The sequence below is a fragment of the Rhinolophus sinicus genome, chromosome 5, assembly GCF_057876585.1.
Source record: "Rhinolophus sinicus isolate RSI-liver-muscle chromosome 5, RSI-T2T, whole genome shotgun sequence".
Classification (NCBI taxonomy): domain Eukaryota; kingdom Metazoa; phylum Chordata; class Mammalia; order Chiroptera; family Rhinolophidae; genus Rhinolophus; species Rhinolophus sinicus.
The window spans coordinates 43,036,792-43,050,768 of NC_142505.1; the positions used below are offsets into that span (position 1 = coordinate 43,036,792).

At 55.0% G+C, this 13,977-nt stretch overlaps 1 protein-coding gene across 14 annotated transcripts in view; it reads left to right on the forward strand.

Annotated features, from left to right (window-relative positions):
* The window catches only part of ATP2B2 (ATPase plasma membrane Ca2+ transporting 2), a 360,315-nt gene that overhangs the window by 189,492 nt on the left and 156,846 nt on the right, over positions 1-13,977 (forward strand). Inside the window, exon 1 of one of the 14 annotated variants that reach the window (XM_019732637.3) lies at positions 2,613-2,827. The exons of the other annotated variants lie outside the window; for them this stretch is intronic. The gene's annotated coding sequence lies outside the window, so the exon portion shown is untranslated. Of the gene's footprint in view, positions 1-2,612; positions 2,828-13,977 lie in introns of those variants that run through there. 14 annotated transcript variants of the gene reach the window in all.

Below are 13,977 nucleotides of genomic sequence, written 5' to 3' on the forward strand. Positions count from 1 at the left end.
GTAGACCATCACAATACGGTGTGATCAGAGGTAGGACAGAGGCATGAACTAATTCTGCTGGTGGAATCAGGAAGGATTGTCTGAGGAAGGGTCATTTGAATTGGACTTTGGAGGTTGTATAAGAGTTCATGGGCCTAGCATAAAGAAAAATTTTCAAACTATGCTCTTCAACCTTTGGGTTGCTTCAGAAGTTGGGGGTATCCCGTAATGAGGGTGTGGATGCAGAAATACACAAGCCTGGAATGTCAAGGAGATGGGAGCTTAGCCAGGTGCCAGTTCTAGGCTTCAATTCTGGGAACCAAAATTCATGAGCTCCTGAGAGTTTGGTGTCTGTGGGTGAAGGCCTGGCCTACCCCAAACAGGGGCTAGCGAGCAAGCAGGACTCAGGACTTGCAAGTGGATGAGTGTGGGGGCTCCCAGCCTGCCCAGGCCATGCCGACCTTCACACGCAGGGGGAGCCCTGGGCTTGGCTCTCAGCCTTGGGCCAGGAGTTTGGCTTACCCCTTCCTGCCCAAGGGACCTCGTCCTGGCCACCACACGCCTCTGAGCCACACACAGCTTCCGCAGCTGTACCTTGGGTGCTCCCAGTAGCCGCTCCAGCGGTAGTTGTGAGGATCAAGTGATGTACTGTTTTGCAGGTGGCCTTTGCGAACTGTAAAGTATGCTGGACATGGGAGCGATTATGATTGTTGAAATGGTGGCTCCTAACCAGCCCCTTGTGGGGCTATTTGTTTTATAATCAGGGAAAGTGGTTGGCCCCCAGTGATGTCGCAGTAATAATGGTGGGATTCCTGGCACCGACTCGTTTGCTTAGACCACATGTGAGCTGCAATGGGCCTTTCACTCTCTGCCCTTCTTTGCGCACCCTCATCCCAGCCATCCCAGAACACTTTTACTTGGCCCATGTGTGGGGGCAGAAGCTGCCTCTAGATCCTGGAGAAAAAGGGGACTCTTGGCCTGGCCCACCCCTGGAGGCTGGGCTTAGAAGTCTGCCTGGAGGGGGCCCAGCGGAGTCCCCCCATCTGCACCCCCAAGAAGGTGGCCTATGTGGGAGCTCCCTGTCCCCGGCTGTTGGTGGGGGGGGCAAGAGCCGGAGAGGTGTTCTGGGCTGCTCTGTTGTCACCCCAGATTTGCCTGCCCTAGTGGAGCCCAGGGCCATCCCACTGCTCAGCATCCTGTTTCTCAGCATCCTCCCTGCACTGAGGCCACTTGCATGGCCCGGGGGTGGAATGGGACCCTTTGGTGGGGCTGGGGGTGTGTGTGAAGAGTTAGGGGGTATCAGCCTGGTCCTGCTGGCGGGGGGCCTGCTGCTGGCGCTCCCAGTTCTCTGCTTCCTGCGGCCCCTCTGCCCCGCCAGGTTCTGATTTTGGTGCAGTGCAGACTTTCAGCTTAACGAGACAAATTGATATTCTGTGCCAGCCCAGGGATGGGGCGGTAGCTCGGGACACTCTGGCGGGAAGCTCAGAAGTGGGCAGGGGGTGGGGGCAGGGGAAGGAGGCAGCTGCCATCTGGAGCTGCCTCCTGGGGCAACTCCCAGCCCTGCCCCCCATGCACCTCCTCCACACTGACAGGTGCCCTGAGACACTGGTCCTGAAGGTCCTTCCACCTTCAGTTCCCTCCTCCCCAGCAGGGCACCCCCTCCTGGAGGGGGCATGGCAATGGAGAGGGAGGCTTCAGAATCTAAGAGAAGCCCCTTCGCCCACTGGACCCTCCTAACCTGGCTCCTAGGGCTGTGCTCCCACCAGTCGGGATTTAAAGCAGCAGCAGGTCTGTGAGATGAGGCAGAAAGTGGGCAGCTGGCTGGGAGGAGTCCATTCCTGCAGACTCCTCGTTGGGGTTCCCTGGGGTCCTCTGGACAGTGTCAGTCCCCCAATATGGTCAGCTTCCCAACTTGTCTCAGATGTCCCTGAAGATTATGTGGATGCCCAAGACATTTGCAGATACCCTGCTAGTGGGCACCTGTCAGCAGAGAAATCACCCCTTGAGGGGCTCTTTTGCCAGGGCTGCAAAAGCAGGTGGGGGTACACACAGGCAGGTGGCTGGGTTGCAGGGGTAGCATTTAGGTGGCAGCACGGAGCTCACTGCAGGCTTTGCTCTGCTGGTCCTGCAACCACAGATGTGTTTAGTCTGTGTTAAGTCCACTCCTCCCCCCTGTGACATTTGCCCTCCAGGTATGGAAGTGTCCTGACCCAAAAGAGGGTGGGGTCAGACGCCCTGCGCCGCCACAGGCGTCTCCCCAAAAAGTAGTGGAGGACTTAGGGTCATTTGATCAAAATTCTCCGCTTTCTGCTATCACTACCCCACCCAGTCCGTCCCTGGAGGGACCCCTCCCCTCCCCCTCAGCCCCAAGCTCACCCTCACCATGCCCTTGACATTCCCTCCTACTTCGAGGGAGCGGACAGATTCCTGGGACTCTGCCAGTTTTAGTTCCTCCTGATCCCACGGGAGGAATTAAAACCGCAAACAACACCGTGGTGGTTCGGTCCACGAACCCCCGGCCCCGACTCTCCTCCCCAGTCCCCCTAGCAGAACCAGCCATCCCCGCGGCCCTCCCCGGCCCTTCCGCCCCTCCCCCAGCCTCGGGCGGCGCAGCGGCAGGGGCGGCCTCTGCCTCCCCCGAGATCGCATTTTGCCGGCGCGATGCACTCCTAGAAGCCGGTGCCGCGCCTCCGCCCCCCGCCCCCCCACCTGCTCGGGCAGGATGGTACAGTCTGCAGAGGGACCGGGCACGCTGGCTGGGCTCAGCCGCGGCTCCAGCTGCCGCACCGCGATTCCGGGGCTGCCCGCCTGGAAACCGTGCCGGATTTGTGGGGATTTTCGTAGCCAAGTAAGTACCGGCATCCCCCAGCATGAGAAAATAAAAAATAAAAAGCGCCCCACTCGGCTCTCCCCTTTCTCCTTCACCCATTTTATTTTGTTTCATTTCATTTGCTTTTCCTCAGTGCTGATGGTGGCGGCGGTGGCAGCGTGGAGGGGGGTGCTAGCTGGGCTTGTTTATCTGCAAGCAGCTGAGGCTGCATTGGGAGCTGCCGCTGAGGGAGACACTAGTGTGAGGGTCTGTGTGTTGCGGGGGGAGGGGGGGCTGGGGTGCTGGGGACACGGGCAGGGGGGCCTCGGACGGGCGGATGCCTGGGGTCTCAGGTAGATTCCGGCAGCCTCTGGACAGCAAATACCCCCAATGGATGTTACGCAAGGGCCAGCAAGCCGGTGGCAGGGAGGGGGTGGGGGGCAACGTTCTCTTCCCTCTAAGCCGCTGGACCTGGGAAATGCAGAGGACCAAAGGGTGCCCCCTGCCTGTCCCAGCCAGGGTCCCAGGAAAGAGGCAGCGGGAGACCCCCCACGGAGGTTCCCCTTGGTGGGGTGGGCTGCTGACCCACCAGGTCAGACCAGCCAGCCAGGGCATGTGGTGCCAGGAACAAGGTTCCCGAGATGGCCAGGAGGGGGGCAGGAGTGGGATGGCTAGGCCATTTTGCAGCAGTCATGCTGGGTGGTGGAGTTGGCACTTTCTGCTGGGAAACCCAGTTCCTGTGCCAGCTTGGGTGGCCTCTGGCTGGGCACTCAGGCACCTGGGGCTCCTCCCCGCAGGGTCAGAATTGGGAAAAGCCAGCAGGGGGCCTCTGGACTCCCCAAGGGTGGGCTGCTGTGGGCAGCCATCCCTTGCTAGCCAAGTGGCCATTGCACACCACTGCTGTCCTCTGCTCACCCGAGTTGTGTGGGGAGGGGTCTCTTCAACTGGCCTGCTCCAGTCAGGCCAGGGACCCAGGGGTCTCGGGGCCCCCACGCAGAGGCCCAGCCTGGCTCGACCTTCAGAAGGGTAAGTGAGCAGGCGAGCTTGGCCAGCAGAGGGTCTTGGTGTGATGCTGCACGCCCCTGGCCCGGTGCAGAAGGGGCTCCACTCATCTGCATTGCTCTCTAAATCACAGGAGGAAGCAGAGCTGACGTTTAGGGCATTTCCAGGAGTGGCAGACGCCATCCGGAGAAATTCTCTTTTGACGTGTGCAGTAGGAGGGGGCTTGAAGTACAAACTGCAGGGGCCTGTTAACTTCCTTGAAGGGGCAGTGGCAGGGATGGGGCTGCGGCTCTGGGGGAACCCTGCAGGGGGCGTCCAGGAAAGATGCTCATGGCCCATATTATTTAGCCACCTTCATATGCCCAGTCCCATTCTCATCGGGGCCTATACACATCCACAGATGTGCACAGATGCACATGTACAAATATAGTGTACATTGTAGCACATCACATGTTCCAGTCATATACACACATACAGAGAACCCACGCCCACAGATACACCCCAGCACATGGGAATCCAGCTCACATGCCTGAATACCACCTGCTCACCTGCGAAACCCAGCATGCACACACACACCTGTGAATGCAGCGTGCCCACACAGGCATGTAGCACTAACATAGGAATGCAGTGGGCTGCACATGGGCGCGTCGGCCTGCACATTGTGTGCTGCAATAGCCACTAATGTGGCGTGTGCCCATGTGAGGGCTGGCCCCCATGTGAAAGTGACAGGCACACACATGTGGGGTCCCAGATACCAGCTGCATACCCATCCGTGCATTGGCAGGCACATGGCATGCTGGAATGCGCCCACAGGTGAATGTAGGTTGCACACAAAGACAGGCGGGCACACAGATGCAGTACCTCTGCAGATGCTGCGTGCACACCCCTGCCCCTCAGCCTCCAGGCGTCCTCCTGGGACTGAACGTACCTCTGGGCACGGGGGAGAGGCTGGCCCCTCAGGGGACTGCCCATGAGGATAGAGGGACACTGGCCCCTGAATAGCTGCCACAGCCCCACACTGGACTGAGGGGAAGGCCAGCCCACATTCCTAGGGAGCTGTGATTGAGTTCAGCAAGGCCATCTTGAGTGACTGATGTTCTGCAGGGAAGGCTACCCAGTGTGGGAAAGGAGACAGAGTGGGGGGCGGGTGCCACTGCTGCCTGTGGCCCAGACCACCAGGACACCCCAGACCCTCTTCTCTGGCACCAGGAAACTGACACTCTGGTGTGGGATCACTGAGAGCTGGAGCCCCAGATGCCTCCAGCATCCCCCAGAGTCCTCTCTAGACAGAAGGGCAGAACAAGCCTGTGGCTTACACTCTGGAGACTGAGATGTTGGGCCCTTCCCTCTGTTCTCCCACTGCCTCCTCTCCCTGTCTCCACACGCAGCACAAGTATGGGTTGGGGGTCTTGGGTAAATAATAACTCAGCAAGCGTTCCCTGAGAAAAATGCTCTGTGCTCATAGTTAAAGCGGGGCCTCGCTTAGCCTTGTTATTCCCACGCCACAGATGAGGAAGCTGCTCAGAGAAATGAAGACACTTACCCAAGGTCACACAGCTGGACCGTGGTAGAGATGGGGTGGAAGCCAGGCCATCGGGCTCCCTGCCTGCCCTCTGAGACCCTCCCCCCATGTGAGTCCAGTTCCAATTGGAGGTGCCAACATCTTGGGAACCAACAAGCCAAGAACCTTGGATTTTTTAGCAAGGATCTAAGAAAGGGTCCAGAGGGTCTCCTGTGAATAAAAGCAGAGCCTTCCCTAGGCACGTGTGGCCCTGTTGTAGGCAGCCAGACAGCTCTGCCATCCTTTTACCTCGTGTAATTGGTGACACCTAGAAAGCCAAAGCAGATGTGTACACTCTGAGGTTACCTGACTTAGGCCCATTGATAAGAGGAAACTGAGGCCCAGCCAAGGGAATGGACTTGCCTAAGGTCACACTGTGCTCTCTGGAGAGTGGAGTGTCTCGCCAACCTCTTTCAGGTCCCAGGGAAGAGGCAGCAGGAGCCTGTGTAGGCCCCTGGTTTTCCTCAGATGCTTGACTCCAAATTAAAAGGATGAGCACACCAGGCCCAACTTCTCCTCCTGCCCAGCTGTGTGACCTTGGGCAAGTCACTTTGTCTCTCTGCACCTCAGTCTTTTCATCTGTGACCAAGGCACGCATATCCTGCCCTCTCTCAGCCTTGGGCACTATAGAGGGCTGTTCACAGAAGTATGATTGGTGCCAGGGTCTGGGGCCAGAACCGGGGAGCATCTTGGCCAAGGTCATGAGGGGAAGCAAGGAAGGGAAATCTCCAGGCTGCTGGGTCTCAAGCGTTGATAGACCTAAAGAATCACCTGGTGGGGGACAGATTTCTGCTCCCCCCAATTCAGGTCTTGGGGGATGCATTGCTACAGGTACCCCAGGGTTTGAATCTCCATAGCTCTGTCCCCCAGGGAGCCAAGGTGATTTAGAGTGGGCTTGGGGGAAGCTCATAAGCTCTCAGAGCTGGAAGTCACCTGGGCATCCTGCTCTTCACCCACTCCTGGCACACCTGGGGTAACTGAGGTCACCTGGTAGCAAAGTGAGACTGAAACTCAGGCCCTCAGCCCTCCAGTCCCATGTCCTACCCCTGTCCTACCCCTAGGCCTGGCTTCACCCTGCATAGCCCTTCTGGAAGCAGGCCAAACTTCAAATCCAAAACAAGGCTATCTTCTCAGCAGCGTGGCTGGGAGGGGTGCTCCACAGAGACTCACTGGGCTTGGTTTCGAGTCCCGGTGAAGCCTCTCCCAGCCAGATGACTGGGGGAATGGCTCCTCTTCTGTAAACCTTAATCTTACCTTCCTTAAAAAGAGGACAGATTTAAAGCAGGGCTGTTGGAAGAGTTTAAATAATGCGTGTGAAGCAGCTGGCACATAGGTACAGGGTCACGGTGGAGGGCGCTAGGGCACCCTGAGCTGCAGGGTCCTTAGCCCCTATGGCTGCAGCAGAGCTGTCTGGGATATAGGCGCCAGATGTTACATGCGTACTCACATTGTGGGAGGGTGGGCAGGCCCCCTCCCCCAGCCCCACCTCGGGCACCGTGCATTGTGGGAGGTGGGGCTGTGTGTCCTGCCTGGAATCTGGGCACCCCAGCCCATCCTGCTCTCTCCAAGGCCAGAACAGTAAACCTGCAATAATTCATTTCTCCCTCCCGTTGGGAACCTCAAACAAGAAAACATAGAGAATGTCCCTCTGGACATAGTCAATCGGATGTCTATAAGAGCTGGCAGTAGATGGAGAAGATGGCAAGGGCCTGGCGGTCACAGCGGCAGGGTGGAGCCTCAGTTTACCTGGCTGTAAAGTGGGTAATAATAGTATGCACCTTTCAGGCTATTGTGAGGGGCAAGTGGGAGAAGTAATGGACATAAAGTACTGAGCTCAGGGTGTGGCCCATATTTATGGCTCAGTGAGTGGAGTTGTCGGGACTGAGAATCCAAAGGTAGGAGTTCAATACCTACCTCTGCCACTTAAGGGTGCCCTTGATCAGTCGCTTCTCTTCTTCAAGCCTTGGTTTTTGATCTGTACAGTGGAAGTATGCCACCCAGGCTGCGCACTCTCTAGGCTGACAACAATAAACAATGGGGTGACACTTTCAGCAACAACTCCTGAGAACCTAGGGGATGCCAGGCTGTATGCTGAGGGCTTCGCTGTGGTCTCCGATTGGGAGCCTTGCAATGGAGGGAGGCAGTGTTAAGGCCTTAGAAGCATCATACACAGTCCAGGAAGCCTCTGAAGGATCAGAGGGAAGGACAAGATGGCTGAGCCTAATGGGATTGGGGGTGGGGGCCAGGGCTGGTGTCCCCGATGCTGCAGAGGTCCCCACGTATGGGGAGAAGGCCTTGGTCTGAGGCTCCGGAGAGCTGGTCCTGGGCCCAGCTCAGCCACTAGTGGGTGACCTTGGGCAAGTCATATTAGCCTCCTGGTCTCATGAATTCCCCTTGAAAGAGGGGACAGTGAGCCTGCCCTCCTCGTGTCTGCAGTGAGGGCAGATTCTCCTGCCAGCTGGCCCTTAGGGTGAAGGGTCTGAGACACTGCAAGTCTGCAACAGCAGTTAGAGCCACTTTGTTTCCTGTGGTTGTCATAGCAAATTACCACAAACTGGGTGGCTTAAAACAACAGAAGTTGATTCGCTCACAGTTCTGGAGGCTGGAAGTCTGAAATCAAGGTGTTGGCAGGACTGATTCTTCCTGGAAGCTCTGAAGGAGAGTCCGTCCCCTGCCTCTCCCAGCTTCTGGTAGGCGTTTCTTGGCTTGTCGCTGCATCACTCCAACCTGTGCTTCCATCTTCACCTCACCTTCTTCTCTGTGTGTCTCTGTGTCCTCTCCTTTTTTTATGAGGACGCCAGCCGTTGACTGTCGGGCCCATCCTAAATCCAGGATGATTTCATCTCGAGATCTTTAAATACATCTGCAAAGACCCTATTTCCAAATAAGGGCACATTCTGAGGTTCCAGGTGGACACGAATTTTGGGGGAGATGCTATTCAACCCACTACAGTCAGTAATATTTATTGAGTATTTAATGCTAGTAAGTCCTTTGCACAGTGTCTCGTGTCTTCCGCACTATTACCCATTTTACAGATAAAGAAACCAAGGCCTAGAGAGGCTAAGAAGATGCCCAAGTAACACCGCAAGTGACGGGCAGAGCCAGGGTTTGAACCCCGGCTTCTGGTGCTCTTTCTGCTTTACACCTGTTTGGTGCTGGCTGGGAGCGGCCCATAGCCAGGAACCCATGGAGCAGGAGCTCCAGCCAGCCCTGTGTTGCCCTAGAGAGAAGAGCTAGAAATGGGCAAGGGCATTGGGAGGTGTTAGGGGACCTTCCTGGCCCCGGGAGACCTGCACAGCAGCAGGCTGAGAATCCACAGTCCTTTAAATCTGTCACTTATTCTCTGTGAACCTCAGTGTCCTCATCTGGAAAATGGGGACAATAACACCGAATTTGTGGAATAATTGCCAGGTTCTAGAATGCTAATCATAATCCTCCTTACTAAGAGCGAAAATGTATCCTCAAGTACTTTGCAAACATTTTTTTTCATTTCATGTGTGGGAAGGTAATTGCTTACTCCAATCTATATCCTAATGGGTGACTCTACCATTAAACAGCTGCCTGTGGTTGAGTTAGTGACTTAACTTCAGTTTACTTCTCCATAAAATGGGGGTAACATTAGTCCCCACCTTCCCAGTTGTTGTGAGAGGCAAACGGGATTCAGGTAAAGTGCCTAGCCTGGTGTTATGGTCCAGTTAAAGGTTCAGAGGATGTTTCCTCATTTGTAAAATTGGGGTAATAACAGTATTATTATTATTATGTTATTATTTGTTGTGTGAGGATTTCGTGAAGTAATGCAGAGGAGGCACTTGGCTCAGGGCTTGTCCAGAGATCAATATTAAAGTGATCTCCTCTCGTGCCGTCAGAAATTTAATCGAATTTTAGTGCCAGTGTTTACTGCTGTGTGACCTTAAGCCAGGAGCTTTGCCTCTCTGAGCTTGGCATCCTGACATGTAAAGTAGTGTTGAGGAAACCTGCCTCACAAGACAGTGATGTGATGGATAGAAACCTGTCACAAATGCAGCCCTGGTCATACCAGACATTCGAAATACATCGAGCTTCTGTCCTGCTTCTGGGAAAAGGCCCCCAGAGGGCTTCCTTAACTATGTCCTAAGAACAGGCAATCCTGGTCCAAGGAGGCTGGATTTGATTTTTGCAAAGACCCTGAATAGTCATGCTGTGATGGAACAGGGGTTTGGAACCTGTCAATGGATGGGTCCGTTTTGGGTCGAAACACCACATAGCTTTGAGGGAAGGAAGCAGATCTCTCTAGGGTTCCCATGCCACCCAGGAGCAGTTTTCCATAAAGTGGTGTTCTCCATGTGGGCTTTGGCTGCTCCACTGCGCCATGTCTGGCCGCCAGAGGGGTCCCTTCACAGGGACCATGGGGAGCATCGTCCAGAGAAGCGCTTCCAGCCTGGCTCCCTCCAACCCCTCCCTCTCTGGGCTGCCTCAGGGGTGACATGAGGAGCTGAGCTTTCAGTTGATTGGCAAAGCTGTGGAGAGGTGGGGGATCTTTGGGAAACCATTTGGGGGTGTTCCCCAGGCTGCCGCAGGCTCATCTGGAGCAAGGGGTGCTGGGCTCCTGCTGATCTTCCCAGGGTTCTCATCTGTCCCGTGGGCAGGGAGCAGGACCATGTGGCCTGACATAGCAGTGATGTAGCAGGTGGTTCAGGACCCGGTCTGGGCCCCGTCTGCCCAGGGTCAAACCTGAGGCCTGGGCGCTGCCTAGCTGTGCGGCCTTCATCTCTGAGCCTCGGTTCCCTCAGCGGCTAGATGGGGACAACAGTAGTGCCTGCCCTGGAGGCTGTTGGGATTGAAGCTGCATTGTGTGGATTTCCAGATGATGTTTTGATGTCTCTGAAACAGAGGTGCCTGTTAAACTGGTGGCATGTCACAGTAGAGCTAGCCATGCCTTTGCCTTAACTATAAATGGTAGTAGTGATCCATCTTACAACGGTTGCCTCTGAGATTCCGTGCAATATGGTGACTAAGATATAAAGGATTTCAAACAGAGCCACCAGGCTGGTGGGAACAAGCCAGTCTCCCAGCTGTCTCCCCGGTTCAGTTATACTGGGACCTTGGGTATTTCTGTGCACCTCACACAAGCATTTGTGTCCTCTTCTGAAAAGCTAGGCATGAAAATACCCACCTCCTAGAGCTGTTGTGAGAAGCCTGCAAGTTTATGTGTGAATCACATGCCCAGCAGAGTCCCATTTGCAGTAGGTACTTAATAAACGGCAGCTCAAAACAAACAAAGACGCTAGTACAAGGAGTAGTTTAAAGCACAGACTCTGGGATTCCAATTCCTGCTCCACCACTTGGTTGCTGTGTGACCTCGTGCAAGTTTCTTACTTCTCTGTGCCTTAGTCCCACCATCTGTAAAATAGGGATAACAAAAGTACCCAATTCATAGCATTGCCATGGGAATTAAATAAAATTAAAGTGCTTATGGCAGTGCTTGGCAAGAGTGTAGGCAATTTATTATTTGATGAATTTCTAATGAGTCTCTTCTAGTTCAATAAATGGCAACTAAAATAGACACTGGTCTCAATAAAGTAGTAACAATGCAGAGCACACTCATTTTACAGATAGCACAGCTGAGGCCCAGTATGCGTGTTGGGTTGCCCAAGGTTGCACAGCTGGCTCTCCCAGCGCTAGAGCCAGACCCCAGGGTCCAGGCATCAGCCTGATGTTGCCTCCTTGCCCATGCTGGTCCACGACTCTGATTCTTGTGGAGAAGGGGGTTCTTGCCAGGGAGAGATGGTTTCTAGAAGCTGCAGCACATGCAGCACCCACTGGGGCAGGGCGCTCATCAGAAGTGGTTTCCTTCTTCCTTCATGTCTCTGCTCAGTACAAGGCAAGGGGCTGTGCTGGGCTGTGCCCAAGATCAGCAGAGCCTGCAATCCACCCTGTAAGCCTAGCAGCCAACACTTCCTGGCCTCTAAGTGCCATCTCGGTGGCTGCTACGAGTTGACACAGCAAGACTCCCTCCTGTAGCGATAAAAGCCCTGGCTGGCCAGCTGGTCCAGCCACCAGGCCAGGCCAGAGCCACAAAATAGATGGGGGCAGGAGCTTGGGAGCAGAGACCTGGGTGCAGCCCGGCCTTGACAAGCACGCCAAGTGACCTTGGACCCATTCCCTCTGTGGGCACCTGTTTCCCATGTTTGAAACAAGGACTTGGGAGCCAAATGGGCCTCTTGGGACTTTAAATGTCTAAGATTCAGAATTGCCAAGGCATTACTGATAGTCAAGGTCACAGGGAAGGGACAGGGTTGGAGGGGAGGCGCTCGTGGCTGTGAGTGTGTGCACATTCGTGTGGATCTTAGGTGGGGGTCGTAGAGGCCAGCCTGACCCAGCGGCAGATCCTGTTCTTTCCAGGGCGGTTCTGCAGAGAAGGAGGCAGACGGGAGGTAGATAGCCCAGCAGCTGGGGTGCGGATCCTGCAGGCTGGCGAGGGGGGCCAGGTAGGGCAGGGCACGTCCACACTGTCATGTGTGTGTTCTGTGCGAAGGTTGCTGGAACCAGTCTTTTCCTAGCAACTATCTGAAGGCAGGAGCTTAAGAGCTCTTTAGGCCACTTCTAAATTTATCAACTTATATGACTCACTTCAGATTAAAATGAAGCCCTTCTCCATCCCACCCCCAGCCAATTTTGAGTTTCCAAACTTGGAGGATCTTGGAGATGGGAGAGAATATAAATCAATAAAACCAATATTGTCTGAGCGTTTTGGTGTGTGCCGGGCTCCTCGCCGACCCAGAGATGAATCAGCTCCAGAAGCAGCTCTTGCTGGGGAGCTGAGGCAGCCCCAGGGGAAGACGGCAGCTGAGAGCAGGTACCCAGCTGGGGGTTGGACCATGAGTAACTTCCACACCCGAGACTTGGCCTCACCAACCAGTCTTTGGATCCCACAGGGCCTCTCTCCTCACCTATAAAATGGAGCCAGTGTAGAAAGGAATCCGTGGCCACCTCTATGCTCAGGCAGTGGTAATAGAATTAAATGTGCCTGGGCATTGGGGGCCAGGGCCGTTTCGGGGTGTTCCTCTGCCCTCCCAGAGATTGAGTCTGCCCCTGTGGCCTTGGGGGAAGGGAATTCCAACGGCTTCCCTTGCTCTGGGACCTCCAAAAGCTCCTGTAGGGAATCTCTCTGCACTCGAGTCAAACCTGTAAAATGGGACTGCAGCAGCTACACATGAATGCACATGCTAGGGTTGGAAAGGGCCAACAAGCCTTCATACTGCAATCTTCCCTGAGCCTCCCTACAGCCTCCAAGCTACGCTGGAATGGTCATAACAGCTGTTATTAACCAAGTGCTTTCCATGCTAGGCTCTTCATGCACACCGCTCCTTTACCCCCTCCCAACCAGGATGGGCCCCATTGACAGCGGAGGAGACTGGTCTCCAAGAAGAGACTGAGGCCCAGAGCAGAGCTGCCCAAGATTGACAAGGGACAGTCCAGAAGCCCAGGACTCTGCCCATGGTATTGGCTGCCCCCCCCCCCCCCCCCAGTGCTCATGTACCTCCCCAGCCCTCCAGGAGAAAGGGCCAGACCTCAAGCCAGGAACAGAGACACTCAGACCCAGCCTGTGTCCCCAACACAACTGCCCACAGGGGCGCAGGGGCAAGTTCAGGATACCCTTGAGGCCGACCCCTCGGCAACGACAGGCCTGGACTCAGGAATCAACCGTGTTCTTGCTCTTCATCCTCCATCCCCAAAAGACCCCAGATAACCCTCATCAAGTTGTAGGTACACTGGGTCCTCCTTTTGGGAAGAGAGGACTTACGTTTCCTAAGTACCTACCAGGCAGTAACTATCGAATGAACGATAGCTCAGACCCCAGCTTTGCCAGGGACATGCTGTATCCCTGTGGGCGACTGCTTGTTCCTTTCTGAGCCTCAGTCTCTCCACCTCTGTGTAGTGGGGAAAATGACTGTGGCCACGTGGACAATAGGCAGGATGCGAGTGAAAGGCTGTGTGCAGCCCCTGCCTGATGCCTGGTCGCCACTGTACTTACCACCGTGGCTAGCCATATGCACCCCTCGTGTCTGTCCTGTGAAGAAGGCATCTATCCTCACTTTAAAAACGGGACACGGGTCCCTCAGAGAGATCCAGGGACTTGCTGCTGGTCCCACGGATTAGCAATAGCAGCGTGAGTGGGAGCTGGTCAGTTCATGTACTTTGAGTCATATTCTTGAGGTCTCAGAAGGCAGCCAGGGACCTAATGTTCAGAGAGGGTTTTCTCTGCCAGGGAGACAAAATTTCAGGATGCAGAACTGTGGGATCGTAGATGGAGGAGACAGCACAGGGCAAAGATGGATCAGAGATGGAGGAGGTTGCACAGGTTAAGAGCAAGCCCTAGAGCCTGAGAGCCTGGGCTTCTTTCCCAGCCCAACACTTCCTAGCTGTGCGACCTTGAACAAGTGACTTAACCTCTCTGTGCCTCAGTCTTCTCACCTGCAAAAAGGGCGTGAATAATAGTACGAACTTCATAGGGTTCTTGTGCGAATTAAATAATTGAATACGCGTAAAGATCTTAGCACAGTGCCTGACACACAGGAAGCTCAGTGAAGCATCAGCTATTTATTCTTATTAATCATGGGATCAGAGTGGGAGGGGGAGCCAGGCC